The sequence below is a fragment of the Physeter macrocephalus genome, chromosome 13, assembly GCF_002837175.3.
Source record: "Physeter macrocephalus isolate SW-GA chromosome 13, ASM283717v5, whole genome shotgun sequence".
Lineage (NCBI taxonomy): Eukaryota > Metazoa > Chordata > Mammalia > Artiodactyla > Physeteridae > Physeter > Physeter macrocephalus.
In genome coordinates this window covers 60876420-60888180 of record NC_041226.1, presented here as the reverse complement: position 1 = coordinate 60888180, position 11761 = coordinate 60876420, and positions in this window count along the sequence as shown.

Sequence of the window (11761 nt, the reverse complement as noted above, 5' to 3'; positions counted from 1 at the left end):
GGAGAAGACTCAAATCAATAGAATTAGAAATGAAAAAGGAGAACTAACAACTGACACTGCAGAAATACAAAGGATCATGAGAGATTACTACAAGCAACTCTATGCCAATAAAATGGACAACCTGGAAGAAATGGACAAATTATTAGAAAAGCACAACCTTCCGAGACTGAACCAGGAAGAAACAGATAATATAAACAGACCAATCAAAAGCACTGAAACTGAGACTGTAATTAAAAATCTTCCAACAAACAAAAGCCCACGACCAGATGCCTTCACAGGTGAATGATATCAAACATTTACAGCAGAGCTAACACCTATCCTTCTCAAACTCTTCCAAAATATAGGAGAGGGAGGAACAGTCCCAAACTCATTCTACAAGGCCACCATCACCCTGACACCAAAACCAGACAAAGAGGCTTCCCTGGTGGTGCAGTGGTTGGGAGTCTGCCTGCCAATGCAGGGGACGCCGGTTCGTGCCCCCGTCTGGGAGGATCCCACATTCCGTGGAGCGGCTGGGCCCGTGAGCCATGGCTGCTGAGCCTGCGCGTCTGGAGCCTGTGCTCCGTAGCGGGAGAGGCCACAACAGTGAGAGGCTGGCGTACCGCAAAACAAAACAAACAAACAAACAAAAAAACCAGACAAAGATGCCACAAAAAAAGAAAACTACAGACCAATGTCACTGATGAACATAGATGTAAAAATCCTCAACAAAATACTAGCAAACACAATCCAAGAGCACATTAAAAGGATCATACACCATGATCAAGTGGGGTTTATCCCAGGAATGCAAGGATTCTTCAACATATGCAAATCAATCAATGTGATACAACACATTAACAAACAGAAGGATAAAAACCATATGATCATCTCAATAGATGCAGAAAAAGCTTTCAACAAAATTCAACACCCATTTATGATAAAAATCCTCCAGAAAGTAGGCACAGAGGGAACTTACCTCAACATAATAAAGGCCATAGGTGACAAACCCACAGCCAACATCATTCTCAATGGTGAAAAACTAAAACCATTTCTTCCAAGATCAGGAAAAAGACAAGGTTGTCCACTCTCACCACTATAATGCAACATAGATTTGGAAGTTTTAGCCACAGCAATCAGAGAAGAAAAAGAAATAAATGGAATCCAAATTGGAAAAGAAGAAGTAAAGCTGTCACTGTTTGCTGATGAAATGAGATTCTACATAGAGAACCCTAAAGATGCTACCAGAAAACTACTAGAGCTAATCAATGAATGTGGTAAAGTAGCAGGATACAAAATTAATACACAGAAATCTCTTGCATTCCAATACACTAATGATGAAAAATCTGAAAGATAAATTAAGGAATCACTCCCATTTACAATTGCAAGAAAAAGAATAAAATACCTAGGAATAAACCTACCTAAGGAGACAAAAGACCTGTATGCAGAAAACTATAAGACACTGATGAAAAAAATTAAAGACGATACAGACAGGTGCAGAGATACACCATTTTCTTGGATTGGAAGAATCTACATTGTGAAATGGCTATACTATCCAAAGAAATCTACAGATTCAATGCAACGCCCATCACACTCTCAATCGCATTTTTCATAGAGCTAGCACAAAAATTTCACAATTTGTATGGCAACACAAAAAATCCCGACAGTATGGTACTGGCACAAAAACAGAAATATAGAACAATGGAATAGGATAGAGAGCCCAGAGACAAACCCATGCACATATGGTCAACTTATTTTTAATAAAGGAGGAAAGAATATACAATGGATAAAAGACAGCCTCTTCAATAAGTGGTGCTGGGAAAACTGGGCAGCTACATGGAAAAGAATGAAATTAGAACACTCCCTAACACCATACACAAAAATAAACTCAAAATGGATGAAAGACCTAAATGTAAGGCCAGACACTATAAAACTCTTAGAGGAAAACATAGGTAGAACACTCTATGACATAAATCACAGCAAGATCCTTTTTGACCCATCTCCTAGATAAATTGATATAAAAACAAAAATAAGCAAATGGGACCTAATGAAACTTAAATGCTTTTGCAGAGCAAAGGAAAACATAAACAAGATGAAAAGACAACCCTCAGAATGGGAGAAAATATTTGCAAATAAAGCAATTGACAAAGGATTAATCTACAAAATTTACAAGCAGCTCATGCAGCTTAATATCAAAAGAAACAACCCAATCCAAAAATGGGCAGAAGACCTAAACAGACATTTCTCCAAAGAAGACATACAGATTGCCAGCAAACACATGAAAGGTGCTCAACATCACTAATCATTAGAGAAATGCAAATCAAAACTACAATGAGGTATCACCTCACACTGGTGAGAATTGCCGTCATCAAAAAATCTACAAATAATTAATGTTGGAGAGGGTGTGGAGAAAAGGGAACCCTCTTGCACTGTTGGTGGGAATGTAAATTGATACAGCCACTATGGAGAACAGTATGGAGGTTCCTTAAAAAACTAAAAATAGAACTACCATATGACCCAGCAATCCCACTACTGGGCATATACCCTGAGAAAACCATAATTCAAAAAGAGTCATATACCACAATGTTCACTGCAGCTCTATTTACAATAGCCAGGACATGGAAGCAACCTAAGTGTCCATCGACAGATGAATGGATAAAGAAGATGTGACACATTTATACAATGGAATATTACTCAGCCATTCAAAGAAACGAAATTAAGTCATTTTTAGTGAGGTGGATGGACCTAGAGAGTGTTACAGAGTGAAGTAAGTCAGAAAGAGAAAAACAAATACCATATGCTAACACTTACATATGGAACATAAAAGCAAAAAAAAAATGGTTCTGAAGAACCTACGGGTAGGACAGTAATAAAGATGCAGACATACAGAATGGACTTGAGGACATGGGGAGGGGGAAGGGTAAGCTGGGATGAAGTGAGAAAGTGGCATGGACATATATACACTACCAAATGTAAAACAGATAGCTAGTGGGAAGCAGCTGCATAGCACAGGGAGATCAGCTCGGTGCTGTGTTACCACCTAGAGGGGTGGGATAGGGAGGATGGGGGGGAGATGTAAGAGGGAGGAGATATGGGGATATATGTATACGTATAGCTGATTCACTTTGTTATACACCAGAAACTAACACACCACTGTAAAGCAATTATACTCCAATCAAGATGTTATTAAAAAAAGAGCAAGAGATGAAGCTAAAATGCATAAGTGTTTTTTTTCAATCCTTTGCTAACACTGGCCAAAGCAAATCATATGTATGTACTGCGAATCAAGGAGGGTCCACCTTCCTTGCCTTTACTGGAGGAGTTGTGAAGCCACATTGCAAAGGAAATGGACATGGGAAGGATGAAGAATTGGGGCCATTAAAGCAATATATGTACCATATATGTGTGCATGCACACACAAAAATATATATGGAATTTGTCATTGTTTCTTTTGTATTAATGGGATCCTATTATTCTATATCCAATTTTGCATTTCTCACCAGCAGACTGTGTAAAACTTTGGTAGTTATTTAAATTTTTCTTTTAGGTGCCTGTGTAATACTTCAATTTGACTATTCTCTTCCAGAACTCTTCTATTAATTTACTTTCCAAGACATATATTAAAAGTCCATATATACTTGAATCTATTTTTCTAGTCTTTTCCATTGATCCCCAAATAATAATAATAAAGGAGCAATGACTGTTACTGTAGTAATAAAAGTTAAATAGGGCATATATAGTAGTAATATTAAAATAATAATTACTAGATTATTATTCCCTGTTTATTATTATTATTATCTTAGATTCAAAGTGCTATGAAGATAAATGTGAAATCCTAAATTAGTTTTCCTGGATAAAAGTATTCCATGTAGGCTATAAATAATATTACCACTAACATAATAATTATTACCATTAGCAATACAACTTTGAGAAAGTGCTTAAGTGCTATAAACCTCAATCTCTATTTGAAAGTGGCAGTACATTGTAAAGCAATTATGCTCCAATAAAGATGTTTAAAAAAGAAAGTGGCAGTAATAATAGTCATTTTGCAAGTTCATTTAAAACATAAGTGATATAATGTAAGTATAGATAATATAGATGTATATATTATGCATTTTCCTGCTTTATACTTGCTTAATATACTATTTAATACCGAAATAATTGCAAGCTCACTCTTCTTTTGAATTTAAAACAAAATATTTTAAACTACAGACTTACATTTTTATTTATTTCCATTTACAGTTTTGTTCTTACCCAGCAAATAGATCCAAGTAACCATAAATATGTATACTATGGAATGCGTGAAAATAACTAATGCTCACTGAGTTCACTGAAGTTCACAGAAGATATAAATAAAATGATGTCAGTTGTAATAAAACTAAAAAATTAATATTTGCATATATTTCACAATTGGTACATGTGTTGCTGTAAGCTTCATATACACAGACTCACTTCAATTATATATTATTCAGCTTCTAGTCTATCCTGGTATATTTCACTTAGGCAAACCACCTTATCACAATATTTTTATCAAAATTATCCTTTAGAGATTTTAACTGTAAACTAATTTTCCAGTAAGTTTTCTAGTTGCCTTGACCCCAGAATTGTGACAAGCAAACAGCAGTAGAGCTGATTTCCTCAAGAAAATATGTTGTTACCTATAATCAACAAACTTATACCTAATTTTAAGACATGGGTACTTTAAAAGATGCATATTTTGGCGTTACAATTTATTACGTCTCTATTCTAAGACTGAAACAAATGAATAATAAGTTAACTAAAATTTAAAATGTATATACTAATTTCCATTTCTTCATTGAATGGAATATTACCACTGGTGGATTTTCAGCCTCCACCACTGAGATTAAAGGCTTGAGCTAAATATACCTTTACAGACTCATGCCTAATTGCATCCATAGATAATCTCAGACAACATTCTTGAAATATTCACTGAGGTTATTATCTAAGAATTGTCATGTTTCGTTATTTCATTTTGTCCTAAAAATTTGTTGTTTTTAAATTTTAAATTTTAAATTTGTTGCTTTTAAAACCTGTACATCACTTTGCCTCATCTCCAAAATTTTAGTAGCCTTGAATTATTAGGAAGAAATGTTATTTCTTTTTTAAGTAGCTAAAATGGTTGTAGTTTGTGAGCCTTAGATTCCCTTTCAACGAAAATGCCTGATGTTATCTTTGGAAAGCAGCTAAGTATGGGTGTTAACAGTGTCCTCTCTGCACTCAATCTACCCAAGATCAAATCCTCACCCTCCACCCTGGAGAGTTACTCATGCCTTAGTTGTCTCCTCTCTGAACTGGGAACACTAACAGTACCCACATCATAACACTGCTGTAAGGATTAAATGGGTGCTATATGTCACAATACGGCCTGACACATAATAAATACAAATATGTCAGCTATTATTACTTCTGTTGTGTGTGTGGTATTAAATGACATCACTGTCATAGGTAGCAAATACAGGTTCAGCTTTTATAAACTTGTCTCTCCTCTGAAATATATCTGAAAGCTACACACACTGAGTAAATATGACCAATTTATAGCTATGTATATATATAATTGAGAAAGAAAATAAACTACACCATCCACTTACCCCAGTATGATCATTATGTATGTACAGTAGTCCCCGCTCAGCTATGGCAGATATGTTCCAAGACCCCCAGTGGATGCCTGAAATCACGGAGAGTACTGAACCCTATATATACGTTTTTTCCTATACGTACATACTATGGTAAATTCTAATTTATAAATTAGACACAGTAAGAAATTAACAATAATAATAACGAAATAGAAAAATTATAACAATATATGTGATAAAAGTTTTATGAACGTGGTGTCTCTCCCTCATCAACTTCTTTAGCTCTGCTGGAAATGTGGCAGCAGCTTCTTCATTTGCAGATACAGCCTCCTAGGTAATTTATATATATTTTTAGTCCAAACCTATCCCTGAATATGTGTAAACATCCCTTACGTGCAACCAATGGCTTGGTGTCACCCTTTTCAGGGGACCCTTTTCTGAAGTCTTCGTATAGGCTCCATACTTTCTGGCACAACCCATCACTGTCAATATTTAGAACACATTTTCCATTCATGTTTTCCACCCCCAAAGATTGAGCACTTATACACACTGTGGCTCTAACTTTTGCAGTTTGAGGTGCAGCAGCAAAACTAGCATGAATTTATTTTTCCTTCTTCACAATTTCAGGAATAGAAGACTCATACTGTAGATCTTAGCAACCTCAGCATACAATAGTTTTTTTTCCTTATTAAGTCTAGAACGTTCACCTTTTACACTTAAAGGAAGCACTTTATGGCTTCTCTTTGGCATATCTGAATTGCCAGCATCACTACTCTTATGCTTTGTGGCTATTATTAAGTAAAATAAGGGTTATTTGAACACAAGCACTGTGATACCACAACAGTAGATCCGATAACCCAGATGGCTACTAAGTGACTAATGGTTAGGATCAGCTGAACAGAGATGATTCACATCCCACAGGTGACACAGAATGGGACAGCAAAGGACAGCATGAGATTTCGCCGCTCTACAAAGAATGGCATGCAAATAAAAACTTCTGAATTATTTATTTCTGGAATTTTCCATTTACTATTCTCAAACCACAGTTGACCGTGGGTAACTGAATCCGTGTAAAGTGAAACCACAGACAAGGGGGTACTACTGTGTATGATGTGTCTGATTTTCAGAAGCATAAGTTGTACTCTCAGGGTATAAATTAGCCATGTTTAAGAGCTAATTTAACACTATTACTTTCAAAAATTTAGTTTCTGTAAGCTTTGTAGTTCTTGTGTGTGTGAGGAAGTTAATTTACTTGTCTTACAGTATTCCTCTTATTAGCAAACACATTAGATACTTAAAAACTTTTTGTGTATTTATTCAGGTCAATGTTGAAACCCTTACTTAGTTAACGGTTAACTTGCATCATATTCTTTATTTCTTTAATGAAAGGACAGTATTTGGACGCTCTTTTTCATATCTGCCGTTCTTATCTTGAATGATAATCATTCATCATTTTATACCCACTTCCACCATTTTTCACTATCCATCTAAAGGATCTTTTTAGTAGGGTTACTGGCTCCTTCATCTTCACACCTTTTTATATAGATTGATGGAATCTACTGCAACTTCAGCATGTCTGCACAACACAGAAGACTTAATACCAAAATCTGTCAGTAATATTGTAAAAATTTTATCTATAAGGGTATGAGTAATACAAGTTTTGTGGCTGCCAACAATGAAAAAAAAAAGAAAAGAACTAAGACTCATTGGTTTAAGTACATGATCTGTCAAAAATGAATCATAGGCAATTAAACTGGACACTTAGGGAAATGTCTTTTAGAAGTTTCTCAAAAAGCAGAATAAGTCCAAGTTTTTTTGTTTTTTTTTTTTTAATAAAAGACAACAATTTGGATTCTAAGTACTAACACAGCTTATAAATATGCATGGTATATAAATGTATTTAACTGTGGTATATTTTTAAATGTTCACATTACAACACTCGAATACAAACTACATTTGTCATGAGCTACCACAAATCATACTCATATTTACTATAAGACACTCATAAAATACTGACACATAAAGAAATTGTTTTTATATTGTGTATGTCTGTGCATATAAAATACCCTCTGTTATAGGGCTGGTGATAAGAAGGACAATACAAAAGCCACCTATTTTCAATTTGTTGCACCACTACTCAAAGGAACTGAGATTGGCTTCTTTTTTCTAGAAGTTATAGAATAATGAAAGGCTAGAGTTGGCTTAACTCTGTTTTTTAATCTAATACAATCTTGGCATTTCGCAACTGAATTCAATACAGCTAACTTACTGGCTGTCATACATTAAGAAGGTGAAAAATGTTGAATGAAGTGGGTTGCTCTTCTCAATAACATAAAAGCACTTATTGGAAGACACAAAGACAAAACAAAAACTACATAGGTCTCTGGAATGCTAATCATTTTCAGAAAGGGTGTATAAGAACACAAACAGTCTCTGATAAGAGCTAATTTGTGTATGTGGTTACTGGGACTATATTTAAATACACACATACATATACAAATATGTACCTAATTCTAGATATACTTGGAGATGAAAAACATTTTAATGTAAAAGTACATCTTCTCTGATCCAGGTTTAACCTCAATCAATATGCAGTATGTTTTTCTAGTTGAGTCAACTTCCAACTGTACTTAGTCACTGCTTTTGAAAGACAGCAGTGAGCAGAAAACTTACTTAGTTTGTTTCCAGAGCTTTGCATACCATATATACAAGGTTTTAAAAATTTTATTGGAGTATAGTTGATTTTCATTGATGTTTTAGTTTCTGCTGTACAGCAAAGTGAATCAGTTATACATATATCCACTCATTTTTAGATTCTTTTCCCATATAGGTCAATTATAATTATTTGGTTCTTTATTTCATCTCCGAGATATATCTTCTCCATCATTTCTACTATATAATTTATTGATAGCATAAATATATATGTATATATATTCATCATATACCTCTATCTACAAATAACATTTATTTCCATAGGCAGAATTATTAATGTAATTTTATGAAGAGGGAAATATTGTTCTCTCTCCTTATGGAATTTCTACTCTATGATCCAAAGGTTCAAGAACAAATAGTTGTTACTTTTAAAAAAGTAAATTATATTTTTGTGTTCTTCTTAAATTGATAATATTGTTCCTTAATAATTACTTATTTTGCTCTGTCAACTTATAACCTGGAAATTATCTCCAAGATCCCTTTTAAAAACGGTGAATATTAAGAAATAAAATAGTCTCCTTTTGTTGATTTTTAATACAGATCTATGTATTGATTAAGCACCACAAAGAGTCATTTTTCATTCTTCTCTACTTACTTACAGCAGATTTGACAATCATAAAAAAAAAGCATCTATAGAATACAAAATGCATAAAAAAGCCAAAGAACATCAGAAAAATAAGGTATGTGTGTTGGAGGGTGTAGAGAGAGAAAGAGACAGAAAGGGGGGAGAGAGGGAGAGAGAAAAAGGGAGAGGGAGGAGGGAAGGAAGGAGAGAAGGAGAGGGGGAGAGAGTGAGAAGGGGAGAGACGGCAGGGAGGAGAGAGGGGAGGACGGAGGGAGTTTTTCTTAAATTTCAATTCTAAGTAATACAATTGCCTCCCTTCCCTTATGAGGTTTTATAGTTGACATCTGACCATTAGATAGGAATATGTTATCTATCAGTGTTGCAGAATAATATACGAAAAAAAGTTTAATTGAGTGTGATTACACAATATATACTTACTTTTCTAAACTGTACTACTGACTACATGAAGCTCAATTTCCAACGTATAAAATTAGAATTTGTATACTATTTAATGCCAGTAAAATTATCTCAAACACTAAAATCCCATATTCTTAGCATTTTTATATAAAAAAGTTACAATAACATTTATCTCAATGACCTGTGAAAAAATTTAGATTGAATGACAAACAGAATTCTAATATTCAGATATATTCAGGGATAAATGGATATGGAGCATTTTAGTGTGCAACGAAGCTATCTAATTTGGATGTAAGTTAAAAATACTGATTGCTAAAAGTAAAGCAAATAAACGTGTTTCTCTTTTTTATGAATTACAAGTCATATATTCACTCGATCAAGACCTACAGTTAAAAATTTGAACACTGACTTGATACTATAAGAAACTGTTGTTAATCTTGAAGTATGTTAATGATACTGTGTTTATGTTTTTTAAAGAGAATACTTTATCTAATGTACTACTTTATCTACCAATATGTACTAAATTTTTTATAGATGCAATGGGGCTAGAGGGGAGATGGGTGAGAATATAGGTAAAGCAAGATTAGCCATGAGTTTATAGCTTTTGAAGGTAGGTGACTCATATATGAGATTTTATTAAACATTCTTCTAGTTACTGTTATATACATTTCAAATTTTTTATAATTAAAAGTTAAAAAATATATTAAACTGTTCTTTTTAAATAGAAGCTCTTTTGGAGCATATTGTTTAAGAAGTAGATAGCAATCTAATACTGACATTTTTTATCCTGGGGATTTACTGTATGTTACTAATTGTCTGGATCTGTACCTACCTAACAGAATTGATCTTCCATTAAAGTTGTCAATCCATTGGGTGGGCCAAAAAGTTCGGGTTTTTCCATTAACATCTTACAGAAAACCCCGAATGAACTTTTTGGCCAATCCAATATTTTCATGTGACAGCAGAAACAGAGGTAAAAATTATTCTATAAACAGGTTTAAGGAACTGTAGGTAGCAGAAATATAAACTTGTGCCTACACAGGAATCAAGCATATCTGGACATGAAGGATGGAATGCAGTTCCATCCTGTAAGTGGTAAATTTTCAAGGGCGATTTGAAAGCTACTGTATCAGTCAGCTTGGGCTGCCAAAACAAAACACCACAGACGTGGTGGCTTAAACAACAGAAGTTTATTTTTTCACAGTTCTGGACGCTGGAAGTCTGAGATAGAGTTGGGTTCTGGGGAGGACTCCCTGCCTTGTAAATGGCAGCCTTCTCCCTGTAACCTCACAGGGCAGACAAGGTTCTCTCCACTGACATACCCTTTCTTCCTCTTCTTACAAAGCGTACTGATCCCATCATGAAGGTTCAGCCCTCAGGGTCTCAACTAACCCTAATCACCTTTCAAAAGCCCCACCTTCAAACACCATTACATTGGGGGTTAGGGCTTCAACATATGAATTTGAGGCGAATACATTCAGTCCATACAGCTGTTCTGGCTTTAAAAAGGAGGAGGAGTTTGAGAATGTCTCCTGAGAGGAACACAACATGATGCATATCTTAGGAAAGTTCTCAGGATTTGATTTCTTGACTCAGATCAGAGCCAGAAGTCTGTTGGCCTAAGTGTAAGAACTCCTATGATGCAATCACAAAGACAGAGGAGGAACAAAGTATCTTCTAAAATGACAAAGTAAAGATAGATGGTGAAATATTTTCTCCACTTCTGCTTAAAATTCAGTATATTTTTACTCAAATGAGGGTTCCACTGCAACTTGGACTAGATAATCCACAGCTTGTAACTTTGGCACAGACATATCTTTCCCACTGACTGCCACAACTTTAGAGTCAGAGTTTGCTTAACAACTTCAGGGGAACTAGGAGTTGCAACTGGAAATTTGTGCATGAGATCCACAAGGGTGGATCCTTCATTCACAAAGGTGAAGGAAGACTCTGAGGTCATATTAGATAGATACTCCCAAAAACTAAATGAGACTTTTGGGCAGGGCAACAATTCTTGAATTACACAGCTGGAGGCATGGTCCCAGGAATGTCAGTTACCCTGTGATGTGACCACATTAGTACAGATGCCTGATTAGCTCTGGGAAAATTCTGTTACATGCAGAATATAAAGTGCAAAAAAATCTCAAGTTGGCGATGCTAATACAAATCAAACATATACAAAACACCTTTTAAAAATATTTTATATTTTGAACACTGGACATGTCATTGGTATATTCCCACAAAGAGCGTCAAGTAAAAATATTTTTAAGTTGTAACAGAATATTAATAGACTGAATATGCAGATTATACTCCTATCTGCTCAACTCCATCATCTCCCTGCCCCCACCCCCACCCCCAGCCAAATGGTTGTTTCAGCCTCTCCTCAGGATAAGGGCTGAGCTCTGTCATGGTCACTATCACAACTATTAACGCAGCAGCTACAGCAGCCCTAGCACCCACATTCAGTTCAATTAAAACCATGCAGGCTCTAGTTTCC